Source organism: Pseudophryne corroboree, unplaced genomic scaffold (assembly GCF_028390025.1).
Source record: "Pseudophryne corroboree isolate aPseCor3 unplaced genomic scaffold, aPseCor3.hap2 scaffold_813, whole genome shotgun sequence".
Taxonomy (NCBI): Eukaryota; Metazoa; Chordata; class Amphibia; order Anura; family Myobatrachidae; genus Pseudophryne; species Pseudophryne corroboree.
The window spans coordinates 60,928-78,843 of NW_026970392.1; the positions used below are offsets into that span (position 1 = coordinate 60,928).

Consider the following 17,916-nt stretch of genomic DNA (forward strand, 5'->3'; position numbering starts at 1 on the left):
TGGGCAGAAGGCAATCGGGGAAGAGCAATAAAATGAGCCATTTTACTAAAACGGTCCACTACCACCCATATGACTCGGAATCCGGCTGAAAGGGGAAGGTCAACCACAAAATCCATGGAAATATGAGACCACGGCCGGAGAGGAACATTTACGGGCATAAGTTGCCCGATGGGCAAGGAACGGGGAACCTTATGCTGTGCACAAACCTGACTTGAATAAACAAATTCCTTGACGTCTTTAGAAAGACCAGGCCACCATACTGAGCGAGAGACTAACTCCAATGTCTTAGAGACTCCTGGATGCCCTGAAACTTTGTTATCATGGAATTCCGTTAAAACAGTAACTCTCAAAAACTCAGGGACGTAAAGACGACCAGCAGGAGTAATTCTAGGAGCTTGGTGTTGAAGCTGTTTTAACTGGGTAAATAAATCTTGTGTGAGGCCCGCCCAGATGACCGAAGATGGAAGTATGGGGGTAACAGGATTGTTATTGTGAACCGGAAGAAAGCTATGTGACAGGGCATCAGCCTTAGTATTCTTGGAACCAGGCCTGAAAGTGATTATAAATTTGAAACGCGTAAAAAATAATGCCCAACGTGCCTGCCGGGCATTAAGCCGCTTAGCCGATTCAATCTATTGCAGGTTCTTATGGTCAGTCAATACCGAAATAGTATGTTTTGCTCCCTCCAGCCAATGCCTCCACTCCTCGAAAGCCCATTTTACCGCCAGTAACTCCCGATTACCAACGTCATAGTTGGATTCAGCGGAGGAGAATTTCCTGGACATAAAGGCACAAGGATGTAACTCCAGAGACTCCGGATCCTTTTGAGAAAGGATAGCCCCCACTCCAACCTCCGAGGCATCAACCTCCACCACAAAGGGCAATTCCGGATTAGGATGTCAGAGGACTGGAGCCGAGACAAAGGCTTGTTTCAAGGCCCGGAAGGACAACTCAGCTTCACGCGACCAGTTGGTAGGATCCGCTCCTTTCTTTGTCAGAGCTACAATGGGAGCAACCAGGTCAGAAAAAGAATGAATGAACCTCCTATAATAATTCGCAAACCCTAAAAAACGCTTAATTGCTTTTAAATTGGTGGGTTGCGCCCAACTAAGGATGGCCTGGAGTTTCTTTGGTTCCATGGAAAATTATGTACCCTAAAAAAGATACTTCCGTGACATGAAACTCACACTTCTCCAGCTTGGCATATAAATGATTCTCACATAACTTTTGAAGAACCAGACGCACCTGGGTAACATGTTGTTCCATTGATTTAGAAAAAATCAGGATGTCGTCTAAGTAAACGACCACGAATTTCCCTAGGAAGTCACGGAGCACATCGTTAATGAGGTCTTGAAAAACTGCCGGAGCATTGGACAGGCCGAACGGCATCACCAGGTATTCGTAGTGACCCGACTGAGTACTGAAGGCCGTTTTCCACTCATCTCCAGATTTAATTCGGATGAGGTTGTACGCTCCTCTAAGGTCAATTTTAGAAAAAATCACAGCAGAACGTAACTGATCAAAGAGTACAGAAATCAACGGCAAAGGATAGGTGTTTTTAACTGAGATCTTATTCAGGGCTCTAAAATCAATGCAAGGTCTAAGCGAGCCATCCTTTTTCTCCACAAAGAAGAAGCCTGCACTTAAAGGAGATTTTGATGGTCTAATAAATCCTTTCTCAAGGCTCTCCTTTACATAATCATTCATAGCCGCAGTTTCTGGCCCGGATAATGCATATAATCTTCCCTTTGGCAATGCGGCACCAGGAATTAACTCAATAGCACAATCATAAGGCCGATGGGGAGGCAGAATGTCCGCATTGCCTTTGGAGAAAACATCAGCAAACTCCTGGTATTCCACCGGAATGAGTTCTGGAATGATAGCTGCTACTCTGACTGGAAACGTGATACATTCCTTATCACAAAAAGTACCCCAATGTGAAATCTTCCCCGACCGCCAATCAATGGTGGGATTATGAAAGGCCAGCCAAGGGTGACCCAGAACAACTGGAACTGCTGGGCAATGTGTAAGAAAGAACTCGATTTTCTCGGAATGTAGAGCTCCTACTGTAAGTAGTACAGGGGGTGTACGGAGAGAAATAATCCCATTAGACAGCGGACTCCCATCTAAGCCATGCATGGTGACACACCTACCCTACAAGGTGAAAAAGCCTGAGGTAACCTTTGAGGGGGTCACATGAGCTGAACGAGTTATGTGAAAAAGCTTGGGAATCTCCAGATAAAAGACTGCAGATTTCCAAAAGGATTCTTATGGCGTATCCTTTCCCATCAATGGATAGGTTACGATGGGAATCCTACCCTAGGGTGGACAAAGCATTAACACGCTTATCCAAGAAGGTAGCCCTCCCGTCCCAGTATACGGCTACCCTCAAAGAGTCTGCTGACCGCAAACAGGAGATTACCCTGAAGTCCATTTATACACATTCAGGTACCTTACTCAGACCGGCAATTGCGTCGGCCTGGGTGTGTAGTGCTGTAGCGGCATGGACGGATACCTTATCTGAGGGGATGGATACCCTAGATAAGGATACTATTTTATTGACCCTGGGGCATATAAGAGATGCTGTCCTATATATGTGTGTATGCAAACTACAGGTGGTGCTGCAGGGCTCACACCCTTTTACTTGTCTTGTAGAGCAACTCTGGAGCTGTTTCTGGGTCCAGCTGCTGCAAGAAATCAGCTTGAATGCTTCAGGGGCTGGGGCATGGCCAACATGAGCCCACACTGATGGGGGGTGGGGGTGTATAAAGCGATTTAGGGGTCATCCAAGCGCAACCCCACAAAGGCCGCCATGCCCTGCGTGACCCTTTTCTCTTTTCATATGCAGACGAGGGTTGCAGCCAACTATGCCCACTGCTTGGATGACATCACTATATGCAAATCCATCTGCTGCAGGCCTTCCCCCAGGAATGCTTGCAGTAGTTGTTGCATTTGGTTTGTTGTTTGGGGGTGCTTCAGTATTAGGCAGCCTTCTGCCCTCCCACATTCGTCTGAAAATGTGTTCTCCCTGCAGTTGTTGTTCCCAGATGAGAGTTCCCTTGTGCTTCCTCAGTTGAATCTCCTTAACTTGACAGGGGTGTGCCCGAGCAGCCGCCCTCCACAGCCCTATCCCAACACATACTTATCTTGCATATGAGATCTCTTGATCATGAAGATAGTTCTCACAGGGTGAGGTTCATCCATTACATTTTAAAGTAGGAAGGTACAAATTACATATTCAAATTACATATATGTGCTGGATTCAAATGTTTTCCCCCCTTCCTTTCTCAATTGTGCCCATCAGCAGCTATTCTAATGTTGCTGCCAATGGGTGTGACGCATTCATTTCTTCTGTGGGGTACACTGGACTCCACAAGGATTCACATTGTATATGTACACCAGAGTAGGATCTTGATCTGAGGCACCAACAGGCTCAAAGCTTTTGACTGTTCCCAAGATGCTCAGCGCCCCCTCCTCTATAACCTCGCTTCCATGAACAGGGAGCTCAGTTTGTAGTTGGTGCCTTCAGTAGCAGGCCACTTAACAGGGGGCTGCCTCAGGCAGCCTATTCTTAGCTATTAATTTTGGCAAGAAAAGAAGAACTTTTTTTATAAGAATCTACAAGGGCTGCAGCAGGCTAGGTCTAATAGACCTCTTTACTGCAGCTCCATCACTCCCAGTGGCGCAGTATACTCCCGTGCCCCGGTTGCTGGGTCACTGCAGCGGAGGCTCCGGTTTCTTCCTAAGGTCAGTCACACACACACCGCCCTCCGGGATCACGAGGCCGCTGATGGGGGCGGGCCGTGTGCGCACTGGCGTGGACACTGATTACTGGGCAGCCGCTCCACTAGCCACCAGGGACAGTTAAGGAGCACAGCTCTGGGGTTTTTTCTCCTATATTAACCCCATTTTGTACTACCCGCAGTGCATTGTGATAGGTAATGGGGCCTAATTCAGGTTGGATCGCAATCCAACTGCAAAAACTGCTAAGAGCATACGCATCCGCCTGCATTTTCTGCGGCACCCCGCAGATAATGCGATCACCTCTGCCTGTGAATCGGTGAAGGGGGGGGGGAGGGGGGTCAACAACACTCCATTTCCAAGTCGGAGATGGAGCGGTGCGGGGGCACGGTTTCAAAATGGGGTCGGCAACGGAGAAACAGGAGGCGTGGCCAGAGCAGCTGCATGACATCACATGGGCCGGACTCTGCCAGTGGAGCCCCAGCGTCATGAGGTAGATTTTGTAGAGGCCGGGGAGGACTTCTGTTCCTGGGAACTAGCTGTGTTGTGCAGCTTTATTCCTCTGCCCCTACCTCTGGCAAGAAAGGACGCACCTCGCACTTTCTTGTTTCTTTGTGACCGAAAGGACTGCATTTGATAATGCGGAGCTTTCTTATGCTGTGAGGGAACATAAGGTAAAAAATTTGATTTTCCAACTGTAGCTGTGCGTGTTAATGCTTTGTCCATCCTACGGGAGGATTTCCATCGTAACCTATCCGTTGATGGAAAAGGATACGCCATAAGAATCCTTTTGGAAATCTGCAGTCTTTTATCTGGAGATTCCCAAGCTTTTTCACATAACTCGTTCAGCTCGTGTGACCCCCTCAAAGGTTACCTCAGGCTTCTTTCCCTTGTACATATGTACCCTCTTGTCAGGGACAGGGGGTTCCTCTGTGATGTGCAAAACATCTTTTATTGCCATAATCATATATCGAATGGATTTTGCCAATTTTGGCTGTAACTTTGCATCATCGTAATCGACACTGGAGTCAGAATCCGTGTCGGTATCTGTGTCAACAATCTGGGATAGTGGGCGCTTATGAGACCCTGACAGTCCCTGCAACATAGGATCAGGCATGGGTTGAGTCCCTGACTGTCCCAAAGCTTCAGCCTTGTCTAATCTTTTGTACAATGAGTTTACACTAGCATTTAAAACATTCCACATATCCATCCAATCAGGTGTCAGCGGAGACACCACATTCATTTGCTCCCGCTCCTCTCTAATATAGCCTTCTTCCTCAGACATGTCGACACACGAGTACCGACACACCACACACACAGGGAATACTTTTTCTGAAGACATTTTCCCCACAAGGCCCTTTGGAGAGACAGAGAGAGAGTATGCCAGCACACTCCCCAGCGCTATATAACCCAGGAATAACACAGTAACTTAATGTTTGTCCAGTAGCGCTGCTGTATGTAATTTGCGCCGAATTATGTGCCCCCCCTCTCTTTTCAACCCTCTTCTCTACCGTGGTATAAGCAGGGGAGAGTCCGGGGAGCTTCCTCTCAGCGGTGCTGTGGAGAAAAAATGGCGCTGGTGAGTGCTGAGGGAGAAGCCCCGCCCCCTCGGCGGCGGGCTTCTGTCCCGCTTAAACTGTAAAATTGGTGGGGGCTCATACATATATACAGTGCCCAGCTGTATATATGTTATATTTTTGCCAAAAAGAGGTTTATATTGCTGCCCAGGGCGCCCCCCCTGCGCCCTGCACCCTTACAGTGACCGGAGTATGTGAGGTGTATGGGAGCAATGGCGCACAGCTGCAGTGCTGTGCGCTACCTCAGTGAAGATCATGAACTCTGTGGAGCCCGTCTATCCCCATGGTCCTTACGGAGTCCCCAGCATCCTCTAGGACGTTAGAGAAACTAGGATTTTAATACCTACCGGTAAATCCTTTTCTCTTAGTCTGTTGAGGATGCTGGGCACCCGTCCCAGTGTGTACTGTGTCTGCAGTTATTAAATGGCCCTTAACTCCAGAACATTTATGTGGAGACAACTTTCCTGACTTGACCATCTTCCTTGGACGTTTTCCCCCTGTGTGACTGCTCCCCAGCCTCGGAGGGTTGCATCTGTGGTCCCTAGGATCCAGTCCTGGATCCCGAACCATCGCCCCTCTAGGAGGTGAGAACTGTGCAGCCACCAATGGAGTGAGATTCTGGTCTTGGAAGACAGGATTATCCTCCGGTGCATGTGTAGGTGGGATCCGGACCAATTGTCCAACAGGTCCCACTGGAACACTCTGGCATGGAACCTGCCAAACTGAATGGTCTCGTAGGCCACAACCATCTTCCCCAGCAACTGAATGCATTGATGGATTAACACTCTTGCTGGTTTCAGAATTTGTTTGACCAGACTCTGGATCTCCATAGCCTTTCCAGTGGAAGAAAACCTCTTCTGTGTCCAGTATGTGTTATGATTCCAGCACTCTGGTCAGAGAAGATCTTATGGCAATGACCGGAGCACTGGAACGGAATGCTGGGGAAGGGAGCAGGACAGGAAAATAGCCCTTGGCGCCCTAACTCTGTTGTCTCACCCGTGTTGTCAGAAATCCCCTGCGAGACTATGGTTTCTTGAGCCCTTGGCAACCGCGTTTGAAGGGCGGATTATGTCTGCCCAACTTCGATGCCCCCCGGTCTTAATGAGAGACAAAGGGAAACCCGAGACAGGGTGATAACAAGAGGCCCTCTAACTAAACAACCAGGCCAGGGGCTAAGCAAACTCAAAACTATAATATGTGCTGAGAAACCGCCAGGAAAAAGGACAACCAAAATATCCACTTGTCCAATTCTCCTACCCGGCACCGCCGAGTACCAGAGAGGACTTGTGGAAGCGGAACCCTCCGCAAATGCTCCAAACACAAAATATAAAAGGTAAAGCGGCTGAGCCGCAACACACGGCAGAGCCGCAACTCACGAACACCACTGGATATAAAACGGTGATCAGTCAGGACTCCAGGGAACCAAACGACCTCTTGGGATGAGATGACAACTCCCGAATACCGGACTTCTGCGGACTGGAATGACCGGATACAGCAGGACTGGAAACAGACTCTCAGCAAACAAAGGCAGCATGCAGGAAGCTATTACCGGCATCTGTGAGAAGCCCTGGGAGTGTATTTAACAAGGAGTCCTCCAATCAGCTGCTAAAGGCTGATTAGAATAAATGCCGTGCAGCTGCCTTGCTGCACGGCCAGAGAGCAGGTGAATATCTTAATTTCCTAAAGCCTAGCAACGGGGAACGCGGTCCACCAGTGGCGTCCCCGTTGCTAGGGTCCGTGCGGCTCAGCGCGCCCGGCGTCTAGCATTGCTAGGGAGCCGGCGGCTGTACGTGCATGGCATCTCTAGTTGCTAGGCGCCGGGCCGCGCAGACCATCAAGCGGACCCCGGCGCCTAACAGTACCCCCCCCTTGAGGAGGGGTCAAGGAACCCCTAAAGCCAGGTTTCTGAGGAAATTCCCGGAAAAATGCCCTCTTGAGCCTCGGGGCATGAAGATCCTTATCCAGGACCCAAGACCTTTCCTCCGGACCATAGCCTTTCCAGTGAACCAGAAAATACAGCCGATCCCGGGACAATTTGGAATCGAGAACCTTCTCTACCAAGAACTCCTGTTGTCCCTGTACATCCACTGGAGATCTACCCTGAGAGATCTTCCGAGGAAATCTACTGGAAGAAACGTATTGTTTCAACAGGGAACAATGAAACGTATTTCCAATCCTGAGAGATCTTGGTAAACGTAACCGAAAGGCAACTGGGTTGACTCTTTTAATAATAAGAAATGGCCCAATAAATTTGGGTCCCAGTCTAGCTGAGGATTGTCGAAGCCTGATGTTGCGAGTCGACAACCACACCCTATCTCCCACCTTAAAAGTGCAAGGACGTCGGAGCCTGTCAGAAAATTTCTTCTCTCGAAAGGCCGCTTTTCTGAGAGCAAGGTGCACCTTTTTCCAAATGGCTCTGAGATGGGAGGTTAAGGTAAGCGAGGAGACTGAGGAATGATGAAAAAAAGAATTAGCTCTGGGGTGAAAACCAAAAACTGAAAAGAATGGAGACTCTTTAGTGGAGGAATGACAAGAATTATTGTAAGCAAATTCAGCCAACGGAAGAAACTCGGACCAATCATTCTGGAGTTTGGCTGAATACAAGCGCAAATATTGTTTCAATGATTGGTTAACTCGTTCGGTTTGCCCGTTGGATTGTGGGTGGTAACCGGATGTTAACGACAATTTCATCTTCAATGAGGCACAAAAACATTTCCAGAATTGTGCGATGAATTGTGGACCCCGATCAGAAACAATATCAGTAGGCAACCCATGAAGCCTGAATACATGGCGGAGAAACAAAACTGCCAACCCTTGGGCAGAAGGCAATCGGGGAAGAGCAATAAAATGAGCCATTTTACTAAAACGGTCCACTACCACCCATATGACTCGGAATCCGGCTGAAAGGGGAAGGTCAACCACAAAATCCATGGAAATATGAGACCACGGCCGGAGAGGAACATTTACGGGCATAAGTTGCCCGATGGGCAAGGAACGGGGAACCTTATGCTGTGCACAAACCTGACTTGAATAAACAAATTCCTTGACGTCTTTAGAAAGACCAGGCCACCATACTGAGCGAGAGACTAACTCCAATGTCTTAGAGACTCCTGGATGCCCTGAAACTTTGTTATCATGGAATTCCGTTAAAACAGTAACTCTCAAAAACTCAGGGACGTAAAGACGACCAGCAGGAGTAATTCTAGGAGCTTGGTGTTGAAGCTGTTTTAACTGGGTAAATAAATCTTGTGTGAGGCCCGCCCAGATGACCGAAGATGGAAGTATGGGGGTAACAGGATTGTTATTGTGAACCGGAAGAAAGCTATGTGACAGGGCATCAGCCTTAGTATTCTTGGAACCAGGCCTGAAAGTGATTATAAATTTGAAACGCGTAAAAAATAATGCCCAACGTGCCTGCCGGGCATTAAGCCGCTTAGCCGATTCAATCTATTGCAGGTTCTTATGGTCAGTCAATACCGAAATAGTATGTTTTGCTCCCTCCAGCCAATGCCTCCACTCCTCGAAAGCCCATTTTACCGCCAGTAACTCCCGATTACCAACGTCATAGTTGGATTCAGCGGAGGAGAATTTCCTGGACATAAAGGCACAAGGATGTAACTCCAGAGACTCCGGATCCTTTTGAGAAAGGATAGCCCCCACTCCAACCTCCGAGGCATCAACCTCCACCACAAAGGGCAATTCCGGATTAGGATGTCAGAGGACTGGAGCCGAGACAAAGGCTTGTTTCAAGGCCCGGAAGGACAACTCAGCTTCACGCGACCAGTTGGTAGGATCCGCTCCTTTCTTTGTCAGAGCTACAATGGGAGCAACCAGGTCAGAAAAAGAATGAATAAACCTCCTATAATAATTCGCAAACCCTAAAAAACGCTTAATTGCTTTTAAATTGGTGGGTTGCGCCCAACTAAGGATGGCCTGGAGTTTCTTTGGTTCCATGGAAAATTATGTACCCTAAAAAAGATACTTCCGTGACATGAAACTCACACTTCTCCAGCTTGGCATATAAATGATTCTCACATAACTTTTGAAGAACCAGACGCACCTGGGTAACATGTTGTTCCATTGATTTAGAAAAAATCAGGATGTCGTCTAAGTAAACGACCACGAATTTCCCTAGGAAGTCACGGAGCACATCGTTAATGAGGTCTTGAAAAACTGCCGGAGCATTGGACAGGCCGAACGGCATCACCAGGTATTCGTAGTGACCCGACTGAGAACTGAAGGCCGTTTTCCACTCATCTCCAGATTTAATTCGGATGAGGTTGTACGCTCCTCTAAGGTCAATTTTAGAAAAAATCACAGCAGAACGTAACTGATCAAAGAGTACAGAAATCAACGGCAAAGGATAGGTGTTTTTAACTGAGATCTTATTCAGGGCTCTAAAATCAATGCAAGGTCTAAGCGAGCCATCCTTTTTCTCCACAAAGAAGAAGCCTGCACTTAAAGGAGATTTTGATGGTCTAATAAATCCTTTCTCAAGGCTCTCCTTTACATAATCATTCATAGCCGCAGTTTCTGGCCCGGATAATGCATATAATCTTCCCTTTGGCAATGCGGCACCAGGAATTAACTCAATAGCACAATCATAAGGCCGATGGGGAGGCAGAATGTCCGCATTGCCTTTGGAGAAAACATCAGCAAACTCCTGGTATTCCACCGGAATGAGTTCTGGAATGATAGCTGCTACTCTGACTGGAAACGTGATACATTCCTTATCACAAAAAGTACCCCAATGTGAAATCTTCCCCGACCGCCAATCAATGGTGGGATTATGAAAGGCCAGCCAAGGGTGACCCAGAACAACTGGAATTGCTGGGCAATGTGTAAGAAAGAACTCGATTTTCTCGGAATGTAGAGCTCCTACTGTAAGTAGTACAGGGGGTGTACGGAGAGAAATAATCCCATTAGACAGCGGACTCCCATCTAAGCCATGCATGGTGACACACCTACCCAAAGGTAACTGAGGAATGCCTAAGGCCTTAGCCCAAGTTAAATCCATAAAGTTTCCTGCAGCTCCACTGTCAACAAAAGCCGACACCAAAGAACTGAGGCTGCCAAAGGAAACTTTAACTGGGACTAAAAGGGAGTTATTCGAGGAGATAAGCTGCAGACCTAGGTGAACCCCCTCACAATTCACCTGGTCAAAGCGTTTCCCGACTTGTTCGGACAATTACGAGCAAAATGTCCCTTACCCCCACAGTACAGACAAAGACCAGAATTTTGCCTTCTGGCTCTTTCTTCAGGAGACAGCCGGGAGAGACCCATCTGCATGGTCTCCTCTACGTCTTCAGGAATGGAATATACACACGGACTTGTCCTTACAGGTGCTCCTTTTTCAGCCCTCCGCTCTCTGAGACGACGATCAATCTTAATAGAAAGCTCCATGAGTTTATCGAGAGTCTCAGGAGCAGGGTACTGAAGGAGACTGTCTTTTATAGACTCTGATAAGCCGAGGCGAAACTGACTGCGCAGGGCTGGGTCATTCCAGCCACAGTCGTTCGACCAACGGCGAAACTCCGTACAATAAACCTCTGCAGGATTTCTACCCTGTCTGAGAGGGCGCAACTGACTTTCAGCGGACGCCTCTCTATCAGGGTCATCATACAAGAGCCCTAAAGACTCAAAAAAAGCGTCAATTGACAACAATGCCGGATCCTCTGCTCTTAAACCAAATGCCCAGGTCTGAGGATCCCCCTGGAGCAAAGAAATAATAAACCCGACCCGCTGAGATTCAGTACCCGAGGAAGTCGGTCTTAAACGAAAATAAAGTTTACAGGATTCTTTAAAATTAAAAAACTCTTTTCTATCACCAGAAAAACGGTCAGGCAAATGCATCTTTGGTTCAGGGACTACCCTTGGGGAAGCTCGCAAAAGATCTTCCTGCGACTTCACCCGAAGAGAAAGATCCTGAACCATCTGAGTAAGTTCTTGAATCTGGCTGACTAAGAGCTGACCAGGATTTGGCCCTAAACCTGTTGGATTCATGAGGCCGATAAACTCTCACAAAACTGAATGAGAAAAAATTAAACCCCGTTTAATTTTAAGTTTTGGTATGGCCGGTAATAATGTTATGATTCCAGCACTCTGGTCAGAGAAGATCTTATGGCAAGGACTGGAGCACTGGAACGGAATGCTGGGGAAGGGAGCAGGACAGGAAAATAGCCCCTGGCGCCCTAACTCTGTTGTCTCACCCGTGTTGTCAGAAATCCCCTGCAAGACTATGGTTTCTTGAGCCCTTGGCAGCCGCGTTTGAAGGGCGGATTATGTCTGCCCAACTTCGATGCCCCCCCGGTCTTAATGAGAGACAAAGGGAAACCTGAGACAGGGTGATAACAAGAGGCCCTCTAACTAAACAACCAGGCCAGGGGCTAAGCAAACTCAAAACTATAATAAGTAGACAAGTCAAAATTTCAAACCCCCTGTTATGGTGTAGGGTACCTGGCCTTCTCTGATGTAATCAGAGTTAGATTTGATTCAGTGATTTTATAAAAACAGCTAGGAAGCACAATTTAGCAGTGGGTTGCAGAGAAAAAAAATATGCTGGCAGAAAAATCCAATTGAGTGATTAAACAGCTCTTCATTTTCTGGCTTTATTTTTATGCTAACAAATTTGTTCTCTGAAAAGTGTCCACAAAGCCAAGTCTCTGATTAACACCTTTGTAAGGATGGTTTTTCACCTATTACTAAATTAAACTTGCTTCATTGGAAAGGCAGCAAGATGCATCCTCATTTCAATGGTAAGTCAACCTTCTTGCCCTATGTTCCCTGTCAACGGATGAAGACGCATCATTATCTACCGCAGTCATTTTGGCCCAATAGATATGCAAGAAGTTTAGATTCCCCTTTCTTTGCAGGTAGAGGAAGGAAAAGGAAGAGGTCTGTAGCCTCTTCAAGATCGCAGGACCAGAGATTGTCCTCTGCTTCTGCCAAATCCACTGCATGACACTGGGGCTTTCTTGCAGGAGCCCACACCAGTGGGGGCACGTCTAAAACTCTTCAGTCAGTTCTGGATTCATTCGGACCTGGACTCGTGGGTTTTACAAATAGTGTCCCAAGGGTACAAACTGGGGTTTCAAGACGTTCCCCCTCACCGATTGTTCAAATTGGCCTTAGTCAGCAGGGAGAAGGTTTTTATTCAAGCCTCTTCGTGGTCCCGAAGCCGGACGGCTCAGTCAGACCAATCTTAAATCTGAAATCCCTCAATTTCTTCCTAAAGAAATTCAATTTCAAGATGGAATTTCTCAGGGCAGTGATCTCCAGTCCGGAGGACGGAGATTTCATGGTTTTGGTAGACATAAAGGATGCCTACTTACATGTTCCCATTTAGCCACTGCCTCAAGCTACCTAAGGTTTGCAATTCAGGATTGTCATTACCAATTTCAGACATTGCCGTTTGGTCTGTCCACGGCTCCGAGGATTTTCACCAGGGTGATGGCGGAAATTATGGTTCTCCTTCGCAAGCAAGGAGTCACAATTATCCCGTACTTGGATGATCTCCTGATAAAGGCGAGATCCAGGGACCAGTTGGTGCAAAACATTGCACTCTCCCTGACAGTTCTTCAACAACATGGTTGGCTCCTAAACTTGCCAAAATCGCAGTTGGTCCCAATGACGCGGTTGTTGTTTTTGGGAGTCATACTGTTAGGCGCCGGGGTCCGCTTGATGGTCTGCGCGGCCCGGCGCCTAGCAACTAGAGACGCCGTGCACGTACAGCCGCCGGCTCCCTAGCAACGCTAGACGCCGGGCGCGCTGAGCCGCACGGACCCTAGCAACGGGGACGCCACTGGCGGACCGCGTTCCCCGTTGCTAGGCTTTAGGAAATTAAGATATTCACCTGCTCTCTGGCCGTGCAGCAAGGCAGCTGCACGGCATTTATTCTAATCAGCCTTTAGCAGCTGATTGGAGGACTCCTTGTTAAATACACTCCCAGGGCTTCTCACAGACGCCGGTAATAGCTTCCTGCATGCTGCCTTTGTTTGCTGAGAGTCTGTTTCCAGTCCTGCTGTATCCGGTCATTCCAGTCCGCAGAAGTCCGGTATTCGGGAGTTGTCATCTCATCCCAAGAGTTCGTTTGGTTCCCTGGAGTCCTGACTGATCACCGTTTTATATCCAGTGGTGTTCGTGAGTTGCGGCTCTGCCGTGTGTTGCGGCTCAGCCGCTTTACCTTTTATATTTTGTGTTTGGAGCATTTGCGGAGGGTTCCGCTTCCACAAGTCCTCTCTGGTACTTGGCGGTGCCGGGTAGGAGAATTGGACAAGTGGATATTTTGGTTGTCCTTTTTCCTGGCGGTTTCTCCGCACATATTATAGTTTTGAGTTTGCTTAGCCCCTGGCCTGGTTGTTTAGTTAGAGGGCCTCTTGTTATCACCCTGTCTCAGGTTTCCCTTTGTCTCTCATTAAGACCGGGGGGCATCGAAGTTGGGCAGACATAATCCGCCCTTCAAACGCGGCTGCCAAGGGCTCAAGAAACCATAGTCTCGCAGGGGATTTCTGACAACATGGGTGAGACAACAGAGTTAGGGCGCCAGGGGCTATTTTCCTGTCCTGCTCCCTTCCCCAGCATTCCGTTCCAGTGCTCCAGTCCTTGCCATAAGATCTTCTCTGACCAGAGTGCTGGAATCATAACATTATTACCGGCCATACCAAAACTTAAAATTAAACGGGGTTTAATTTTTTCTCATTCAGTTTTGTGAGAGTTTATCGGCCTCATGAATCCAACAGGTTTAGGGCCAAATCCTGGTCAGCTCTTAGTCAGCCAGATTCAAGAACTTACTCAGATGGTTCAGGATCTTTCTCTTCGGGTGAAGTCGCAGGAAGATCTTTTGCGAGCTTCCCCAAGGGTAGTCCCTGAACCAAAGATGCATTTGCCTGACCGTTTTTCTGGTGATAGAAAAGAGTTTTTTAATTTTAAAGAATCCTGTAAACTTTATTTTCGTTTAAGACCGACTTCCTCGGGTACTGAATCTCAGCGGGTCGGGTTTATTATTTCTTTGCTCCAGGGGGATCCTCAGACCTGGGCATTTGGTTTAAGAGCAGAGGATCCGGCATTGTTGTCAATTGACGCTTTTTTTGAGTCTTTAGGGCTCTTGTATGATGACCCTGATAGAGAGGCGTCCGCTGAAAGTCAGTTGCGCGCTCTCAGACAGGGTAGAAATCCTGCAGAGGTTTGTTGTACGGAGTTTCGCCGTTGGTACCTGCCAGGTGAGATACTATGATCATGTTGGTGCTTCTCCCAGGGCAAGGCTCACCCATTGCACTCTGGGTGTGCTGCCCCTGTGATTTCCCCAAATGTGGGAAACTTGACTGCATAATTTGTGTTTCCCCTGGTCGGCTCTCGTATAATTCAGATCTCTTTGTCTCAGGTCTCTCTCCAGCCTAGTTTGCTGTCTGTTTCCACTTCTCTTTTCTTGAGCCGCTCCCTTCTATGCCCTTGCGCACTATCCTGACTTCTCCCGTCTGCTTACTTTGTGCCTTCCAACACACAATGCAAACTACAGGTAGTGCTGCAGGGCCCACACCCTTTTACTTGCCTCACAGAGCAGCTCTGGAGCTGTTACAGTGCCCAGCTGCTGCAAGAAATCAGCTTGAATGCTTCAGGGGCTGGGGCATTGCCAACATGAGCCCCACACCGAAGGAGGGTGGGGGTGTTTAATGCGAACTAAGGGTCACCCAAGCGCCGCAAAAGGCCGCCATGCCCTGCATGCCCCTTTTCTCTTTTCATATGCAGACGAGGGTTGAAGCCAACTTTGACCCACTGCTTGGATGGCATTACCATATGCAAATCAATCTGCTGCAGGCCTTCCCCCAGGAATGCTTGCACTAGTTGTTGCATTTGGTTTGTTGTTTGGGGGTGCTTCAGTATTAGGCAGCCTTCTGCCCTCCCATGTTCATCTGAAAATATGTGTTCTCCCTGCAGTTGTTGTCCCCAGATGAGAGTTCCCTTGTGCTGCCTCAGTTGAATCTCCTTTACTTGACAGAGATGTGCCTGAGCAGCGGCCCTCCCCAGCCCTATCCCAAATCATACTTATTTTGCATAGGAGATACCATGGTCATGAAGATTGTTCTCCCAGGTTGAGGTTCATTCATTGCATTCTGGGTATGCTGACCCCTGTGATTTCCCCAAATGTGGGAAACTCGACTGCATTATTTGTGGTAGTGGGGGACTGTGTTTGTGCTTTCCTCTGCTCAGCTCTGGTAAAAATCAGATTTCTATGTCTCAGATCTTCCTCTAGCCTTGTTCTTCTTTCGAGAGTTCCCTTGTGCTGCCTCAGTTGGATCTCCTTCACTTGACAGGGGGGTGCCCGAGCAGCGACCCTCCCCAGCTCTAGCCCAACTCCTACTTACCTGCCAGGTGAGATACTATGATCAGGAAGGTGCTTCTCCCAGGGCAAGGCTCACCCATTGCACTCTGGGTGTGCTGCTCCTGCGATTTCCCCAAATGTGGGAAACTTGACTGCATAATTTGTGTTTCCTCTGGTCGGCTCTCGTATAATTCAGATCTCTTTGTCTCAGGTCTTTCTCCAGCCGAGTTTGCTGTCTGTTTCCACTTCTCTTTTCTTGAGCCGCTCCCTTCTATGCCCTTGCACACTATACTGACCTCTCCCGTCTGCTTACTTGTGCCTTCCAACGCACAATGCATACTACAGGTAGTGCTGCAGGGCCCACACCCTTTTACATGCTTTTCAGAACAGCTCTGGAGCTGTTACAGTGCCCAGCTGCTGCAAGAAATCATCTTGAATGCTTCAGGGGCTGGGGCATAGCCAACATGAGACCCACACCGAAGGAGGGTGGAGATGTTTAATGTGAATTAGGGGTCATCCAAGCGCCACAAAAGGACGCCATGCCCTGCACATCCCTTTTTTCTTTTCATATGCAGACGAGGGTTGAAGCCAACTTTGACCCACTGCTTGGATGACATCACCATATGCAAATCCATCTGCTGTAGGCCTTCCCCCAGGAATGCTTGTACTAGTTGTTGCATTTGGTTTGTTGTTTGGGGGTGCTTCAGTATTAGGCAGCCTTCTGCCCTCCCATGTTCATCTGAAAATATGTGTTCTCCCAGCAGTTGTTGTCCCCAGATGAGAGTTCCCTTGTGCTGCCTCAGTTGAATCTCCTTTACTTGACAGAGATGTGCCTGAGCAGCGGCCCTCCCCAGCTCTATCCCAAATCATACTTATTTTGCATAGGAGATACCATGGTCATGAAGATTGTTCTCCCAGGGTGAGGTTCATTCATTGCATTCTGGGTATGCTGACTCCTATGATTTCCCCAAATGTGGGAAACTTGACTGCATTATTTGTGGTAGTGGGGGACTGTGTTTGTGCTTTCCTCTGGTCAGCTCTGGTAAAAGTCAGATTTATTTGTCTCAGATCTTCCTCTAGCCTTGTTCTTCTTTCGAGAGTTCCCTTGTGCTGCCTCAGTTGGATCTCCTTCAATTGACAGGGGGGTGCCCGAGCATCGACCCTCCCCAGCTCAAGCCCAACTCCTACTTACCTGCCAGGTGAGATATTATGATCATGAAGGTGCTTCTCCCAGGGCAAGGCTCACCCATTGCACTCTGGGTGTGCTGCTCCTGCGATTTCCCCAAATGTGGGAAACTTGACTGCATAATTTGTGTTTCCCCTGGTCAGCTCTCGTATAATTCAGATCTCTTTGTCTCAGGTCTCTCTCCAGCCTAGTTTGCTGTCTGTTTCAACTTCTCTTTTCTTGAGCCGCTCCCTTCTATGCCCTTGCGCACTATCTTGACTTCTCCCATCTGCTTACTTTGTGCCTTCCAACGCACAATGCGAACTACAGGTAGTGCTGCAGGGCCCACACCCTTTTACTTGCCTTACAGAGCAGCTCTGGAGCTATTACAGTGCCCAGCTGCTGCAAGTAATCAGCTTGAATGCTTCAGGGGCTGGGGCATAGCCAACATGAGCCCCACACCGAAGTAGGGTGGAGGTGTTTAATGCGAACTAGGGGTCATCCAAGCGCCGCAAAAGGCCGCCATGCCCTGCACGCCCCTTTTCTCTTTTCATATGCAGACGAGGGTTGAAGCCAACTTTGACCCACTGCTTGGATGACATCACCATATGCAAATCCATCTGCTGCAGGCCTTCCCCCAGGAATGCTTGTACTAGTTGTTGCATTTGGTTTGTTGTTTGGGGGTGCTTCAGTATTAGGCAGCCTTCTGCCCTCCCATGTTCATCTGAAAATATGTGTTCTCCCTGCAGTTGTTGTCCCCAGATGAGAGTTCCCTTGTGCTGCCTCAGTTGAATCTCCTTTACTTGACAGAGATGTGCCTGAGCAGCGGCCCTCCCCAGCCCTATCCCAAATCATACTTATTTTGCATAGGAGATACCATGGTCATGAAGATTGTTCTCCCAGGGTGAGGTTCATTCATTGCATTCTGGGTATGCTGACCCCTGTGATTTCCCCAAATGTGGGAAACTCGACTGCATAATTTGTGGTAGTGGGGGACTGTGTTTGTGCTTTCCTCTGGTCAGCTCTGGTAAAAGCCAGATTTCTGTGTCTCAGATCTTCCTCTAGCCTTGTTCTTCTTTCGAGAGTTCTCTTGTGCTGCCTCAGTTGGATCTCCT

The 17,916-nt window shown here is 48.2% G+C and overlaps 6 non-coding genes across 6 annotated transcripts; all 6 read left to right on the top strand.

Moving 5' to 3' along the window:
- Positions 1-14,521: 14,521 nt before the first annotated feature.
- On the top strand, positions 14,522-14,684 carry LOC135042029 (U1 spliceosomal RNA). The gene has a single exon (XR_010235369.1). It is a non-coding gene; the product is annotated as a U1 spliceosomal RNA (small nuclear RNA).
- A 671-nt stretch (positions 14,685-15,355) lies between these two features.
- LOC135042017 (U1 spliceosomal RNA) lies at positions 15,356-15,519 on the top strand. Its single transcript, XR_010235356.1, has one exon. It is a non-coding gene; the product is annotated as a U1 spliceosomal RNA (small nuclear RNA).
- Positions 15,520-15,671: 152 nt separating this feature from the next.
- Positions 15,672-15,834, top strand: LOC135042021 (U1 spliceosomal RNA). Its single transcript, XR_010235361.1, has one exon. It is a non-coding gene; the product is annotated as a U1 spliceosomal RNA (small nuclear RNA).
- A 670-nt stretch (positions 15,835-16,504) lies between these two features.
- On the top strand, positions 16,505-16,668 carry LOC135042020 (U1 spliceosomal RNA). Its single transcript, XR_010235360.1, has one exon. It is a non-coding gene; the product is annotated as a U1 spliceosomal RNA (small nuclear RNA).
- A 152-nt stretch (positions 16,669-16,820) lies between these two features.
- Positions 16,821-16,983, top strand: LOC135042022 (U1 spliceosomal RNA). The gene has a single exon (XR_010235362.1). It is a non-coding gene; the product is annotated as a U1 spliceosomal RNA (small nuclear RNA).
- A 671-nt stretch (positions 16,984-17,654) lies between these two features.
- LOC135042014 (U1 spliceosomal RNA) lies at positions 17,655-17,818 on the top strand. Its single transcript, XR_010235353.1, has one exon. It is a non-coding gene; the product is annotated as a U1 spliceosomal RNA (small nuclear RNA).
- Positions 17,819-17,916: the final 98 nt, after the last annotated feature.